The sequence below is a fragment of the Lepidochelys olivacea genome (genome assembly GCF_965140295.1).
Source record: "Lepidochelys olivacea isolate rLepOli2 genome assembly, chromosome: 9".
Lineage (NCBI taxonomy): Eukaryota > Metazoa > Chordata > Testudines > Cheloniidae > Lepidochelys > Lepidochelys olivacea.
Window position 1 is genome coordinate 82,034,882 of NC_140419.1, and position 6,000 is coordinate 82,040,881.

Here is a 6,000-nt window from a genome sequence, read left to right on the forward strand (position 1 = left end):
TTTCGAAAGTCAGAGAAGTTCTAACCCTAAAATTAACAAATCCCAGTTGCCTGCAGAAGCCTTGGTGTCACCAATCAAACAGGCTGAGCAGAGCTCTCCGCATCGGAGAAGCCTAGCCCCTTGTGTGAGGTGCCCAGCATTGCTGCCTAAACATCCCTCCCACTTGAGTCCTAAGGAACACACTTGCTGACTGGTGGCTGTCTCCCCTGCAGGTCCCAAATGCAGGTGTGGTGCTCCTGGCATAATCTGCAGCTGGTAGTAGTTACTGACACCTAGGTATTCTGTTTTGCTGCCCTGTTAACATTTGCTGTTTTGCCTTTCTCCAGCCTCTGGTCCAGGGGTAGCAAACTTTGACATATGGGGGCACTCCCATCACATTTTACTATCATTGTGAAATCTCTATTTTAAACTTGGACACATGAAGATATTTTTGTGATTTAGAAAAGCACTCTACGGAGTTAAAATTCAGTGTTATTGTAGGTAAAACCCTGAATGAAGGTGTTATTTCTTTACTAGTCTCTTTCCATTGTAGTTTAGGTCATATGGTTTCTATATGAAACAAACATTTAATGCATACAAAACACTGAAAATATCAGACATCATTGTGAACAGTTTTGAATACATATGAATACCTTTTATATACAAGGTATTAAGCAGAAAATCCACCTTGTTCCGTATTACAGTCTCCCCACCCCATTGTCACAGTTACACATATTAAAAACAAGTTTTCAAAGCAAAATGTGAACTTCTGTACTTTGCCACGTACACGCATTGCCCTATGATCTTATTTCAGAGATATTTTCTCAGGCCTTTTTATCAGTGAGGAAACTGAAGTGCCTTGTCTTTCTTTTTCTTCCCAACCCCCCCCCCCCCTTTTAAAACCTCAGGACAGTTCATACATCTTATCTACTCAGATTTTAAAAAAACAAAAAAAACAAAAACACCTTTGTTAGCAGCGAGGAAAAGGCGTAAAGGCTGGATTCAGAAGGAACTAGGCATTGTGATGCCGAGTATTGCAATGCCCAACTTTTAGGTGCCTAGAAAAAAAAAGAAAATCACGAACAACAGTGTGCTCCATCTCAGTTAGATTCCTAGGCTCCCTATATAACAAATGGGGAGATAGGTGCCTGAGACTATAAGCCACAAAGCCAGCTCACTAAGCAGGGAACTGCCAAACCTAACCAATGTGAGATGCCCATGAGGGATGTGTCCTAAACCCCACCCTGCTCCGAGTTCAGAGCCTAAATTGAGACTGCAAGGATGCACCTCTCTCTGCTAGCACTTCACAACCGGGAATCCTTCTACTGGAGTCAGGCAGTTTAGGCACCTAAACTAAGTTGTTTCTTTGAGAAAGAACTAGACAGGTACCTAACTCCACACAAAACAGCAGCAGCAGGTGGTGGTGATGTCACTGCCTTCCTTATAACTTTTAGCTCAGTGTTAAGCACACTCACCTGTGATGTGGGACTCCCCTTCTTCAAATCCTCTCTCCCTTTCTGCCTGAGGGGGAAATTGAACCCCAGTCGTCCGCATCCCAAGCCAGTGCTCTAACCACTGCACTAAAAGTTATATGGTGGGTGAGGATAGCGCACCCACCTCCTCCTCCAGCCAGATTTTGAATGGGACCTTATCCAGTAGGCAAGCTTACTAGAGCATGCCTACTAGATCAGGCACTACACATATGCATTCACCCACCTGTCTTATCTCCCCTGGTTTGTGAATGGGTCTGGAGTGTATGCAGGAGATAAGCCTAGAGTAAGGCAGCAGTGCACATGCTCAGAGAGACAGAAACTAAGGCAGCATGGGAACTTCAACTTGGAAAATGTAAGTGCTGTGTGAATTTAGGCACCTACAGAGTTCGTCAGGAGTTTTGTGAATCACAGTGGAGCCTAAAACTGAGGCACTTAAGTCTGAAGTTTAGATGCCTAAGTATCTTTGTGAATCTAGCCTTAAGTCTCTCTAACATGGCCATACTATGGAGTGTACATGCCTGGCTAGTTCAGATCTTGCTAAGAATGTCAGCCTCCTTCTTTCCAAGACATTTCTCCATATTGTCAGCATATCCATCCCTTACAGCAGACATACGCATGCTCTGGCACTGATCAGCCACTGATGTGAGGTGGCTGTTTTAAGGAGATATAACATTCCCCCCCTTGAGCTCCGATTAGCTCAGCTATCAGATGAGTAAACAGGGAATGACCTGCCAGGTGGGTTGCCTACAATGAAAATATCCTATATAGCTGCAGAAACAAATGCAGAACATGTCTAGAAACTGCCACACCCTATTTCTGGGCCAGGTGATCAGCCCAGCACTCTGCATCTGTGCTGAGACACAACATCACAATGTTTTAAGTGAGCTGAACATATTTTTCCTGTAGCCTATCAGACCGAGTCCTCACTCCTTTGTGAACATGACAGTCATGGACTCATTAATATTACCATCATAATGTAAGAAAGGCGTAAGAGACAATGCTGGGTTTGTACGTTAAATTTTCCTGAGAGCACACAGTAAGAGAAGGTTTACATCACGTTTGGTAAGCGAGGTAGAGGTTTGGGTAGAGGATGAGATAAAAAGGACTCTTTACAATTTAAAAGATGAAAAATGTGGGTCAACTGGTTAACTCTAATGGGACAAGAGTGCCACCATTTCATAGTCATTGCTTATAGAGGGAGCCTAACTGTAAGTGATCAACACTCTGTATGGGCACAGCAGGATCTACCATGCCACTGTCAGGCCTTCAATCTCCTCATCACAAAAGATGTCCTGACCAGCACAGGGCAGAGAGAAGGAGTAAGATCACCTTAAATTTGAATCTTAAACCACATATCAATTTTGGTCTTATAAAATTTAAATATCCATGAAACATTATAAAGGCTTTTCAACACAGGGCAACCCTCAGGAAAGTTAAGATGAAAAGGAGGGAAGCAATGGAGCACTTTGGACTTAAAAAATGAAATGTGAGTTGCACCTGAACTATACAAAACTTTTGAAACATTCAAGCCAGGTCGAAGACCTGATGATTAATAATGTTTTGGGGAAGGACTCCTGACATCTTCCATGATTGCTCTGACTGCCATTGTCAAAACTAAGGACACTTGTTTGGAAGTAAAGAGCGTCCCCACAGAGGTTTAATGTGCTATAATTACGTGCATTAACTTCACACCTTTAGTGTGTCCATGTAGATTCTTCCTTAGTAAGTAAAAAGAAGGGAATAAGGGAAATTGGGGGGGGGGCTCTTAATTTTTTTAGTTTAAAATGCTTTAACTAATCTTCCATGCCACCCACACAAATTGCGGATATTCAGGGGCAATTACCTCCAATGGCAAAGAGCAGTGTTACTCCCATAATCGCTATCAGAGTTGTCAAACTATGAACAACATCTTCATTTAACATCTGAGTCAGTATTATAGTCTGTCTCCTCAATGCTAAGAAAATGTGTTTTTACCGCAGAATAACTAACATGCATTAGCTTTCCCACTGTAAGAACACAGGAGACACGGCACTGTACTTTCACTAAAAGGCAAACTAGGTGAGATAAGCGCTGTGCTCCCCTCCCAAATAATGCAAAGGAGTGACAGAATAATTCATTTAAAAAAACCTCTTTGATTTTGGCAGCACAAAACAGTAAACTTGTCAAAATGAAGATCACTGAAATGACACAATATCGCATATAAGAGGATATAAAATTAAAACGCAATTAGAAATATAAACAATTCAGTAGAAGAAAAGATGCATGCAACAAGTGAAGTAATAGAAGAGTAAAGTATGTGTTTCAGTGTTTGCAGGGTGGAGGATTACTTACACAAAAATAAGGATCTGTAATATATTTTCAATTAAAGTGGGGGGGGGTGTGGAGGGAAATCATGTCCAAAATGGTATTGAATATTATAGGAATGTATTACGTGGAAGGATTCTTTGGGAAAGGTAACAGTATATGCATGTAGCTAGTGCACCCTAAAGGCTCAGAAAACAAAAAGGCAAGAAGAACCTAAAATATATTTATTTAATTTCATAACTTTAGAATGCATAACACATTTTTTAATTCTTGTGGTTGTCAATCTTGGTTGCATATCTATGTTTAGTAAAAATTATAGTAGAAATTTGCCTTTGCAAAAGATTTCATAGAAGATAGCATAGTACCCTTAGGCCAGATTTTTTAAAGGTATTTAGGTGACCAGTGGGATTTTCAAAAGCATCTAGGTGCTTTCAACCTGGCCTTTAGTGAATACTTGGGAATGAAGTTATACACACAAGTGATGACATGTGAAAAAGCACTAGAATGCTGCCTAGAGAAGCAAAATAAATTGACAAAGGCAATCCCATTGGCAGATCAAAGGAAACTGAAGGAAAATTTGACACCAACCCAGAAACTCGGTCAGCCTTTATATCATATAATCCTAAAGAATAAACTTGCATTATAGAAGAACAAAAATGTAGAATTAAAAGTTGTAATTAGAAAAATTACAATAAAAACGGGAACCATTTATACTAGAAACAACGTGACGGTATTGCCAAAGCTACTAGCAACTACAAATATTTTCAATTATTATTTGCTATTACAATATGAATTAAATCCCACAGGGCCATTCCTCTGCAAGGTTTACAAAGGTACACGATGAAGAGTAATAAAAACAATTTTAAAAAGTATATAAAGGAGACCCGAGAGTGACAGGGGACTGCGGGAGTGGGACTGTCCTCGTCATCAGAACAGTGAGCGAAGCCGAGCCTGTCAATTGCGATGAGGCTTTATTTATGCAGCCCCATACACTCGCAAGGGACTATTTTAAAAACACTGCAACGATGTGTGTCAATTACCGCCGGTGGGGGAAATCTGTAAAATATTTTACCCAGCCCAGTCGCCTTTAGCAGCCCGGTACAGAACTGGAGCTGCCCTGTGCCTCTCCTCCCCCGCCCCTACAACCAGCTCCCCCATGGGGGCCACCTCCCTGCCCGGGGCCGGGCACCAGACGGGGAGCCCCTGGGACCCTCCTTCCAACCAGCCCCCCCGGGGGCGCAGTCGCTGCCCGGCTGGGACTCACCTGGCGGCGCCCGGTCCTGGCCCGGCCCGGCCTGTTGCGGCGGCGGCGAGCGCGGCTCGGCCGGCGAGTTTCCGGGCGGGGGAGAAAGCCGAAACCCGCGTGGGGGGAGGTGGGGGGAGGAGGAGGCAGTGCAGCCGCTCAGGTGTCTGCACCCGCCCAGCAGCGACGCCCCGCCCGGCACCGTGCTGCTGGCGCCGCCGCCCGCTCGCCAGCGCCATGCCGGCAGCCTTCGCTTCCCCAGTGCCCGCTCCCCAGCCCCGGGCGGGCGGGCGCGCGGCACCCTGGGCTCCCCCAGCACGCGCCCCGCCGAGGTCCCTGGCCGGTTGGGGGGGGGGGGGTGTGACGGGCACCAACGCCTGCCCGGCGCCGCGCGCACCGGTCCCCTCGGCAACCGCGCGCTCAAACTTGGGCGCCGCGCCCCTCCCCCCTGCGGCGCGCCGCTCCGCTCCGCTCCGCTCAGACACACCCGGCGGAACGGCCGCAGCACCTGGCGCGGAACAGCCTGACGGGCGGGGCCCGCAGCTCGGGCTCGGCTTCCCCCACGGCTCAGCGATGAGAGGGGTTGGGCAGCGCGGGCTTTCCTCTCAGCCCCTGTCTAGATTAGGAGGGGAGAGGGCTCAGCCTGGCGCCTCTCTCTCTGGGGGAACTCCTCTGCCGCTTCCTGTCTTCCTCTCTCCTGGCACTTGGCCCCCAGAGGGGAGAGGGACATACCCACTGCAGTGATACCCGGGTGGTTTGCTGCCCAGTGCCCATGCAGATACCACTCTGTCTAGTCTCCCCTCCTCAGGGAAGTAAGAGAATGTCATTACACTGCTGCCACTCCCAAAAGTGTGCCCTTTTCTTATAATGAATGGAAGAAAGAAGATTGGCCTGAGACCATATAAAGCCGCTGCACACATCAAAACAGGGGCCTATATAGTCTGCATAACAGTGTGAAAGCTACCCCCACTTTAAGTCCTG

General features: G+C 46.3%; 1 protein-coding gene across 2 annotated transcripts in view; it reads right to left on the reverse strand.

Moving 5' to 3' along the window:
- Positions 1-5,328, reverse strand: part of LOC311526019 (ligand of Numb protein X 2-like) — a 46,888-nt gene extending 41,560 nt beyond the window's left edge. The window contains exons 1-2 of one of the 2 annotated variants that reach the window (XM_084638638.1): positions 5,041-5,328; positions 945-1,037 (exon numbers count right to left, since the gene is read on the reverse strand). The gene's annotated coding sequence lies outside the window, so the exon portion shown is untranslated. The remainder of the gene's footprint in view (positions 1-944; positions 1,038-5,040) is intronic. The other variant, XM_084638637.1, reaches the window with a different exon arrangement.
- Positions 5,329-6,000: the final 672 nt, after the last annotated feature.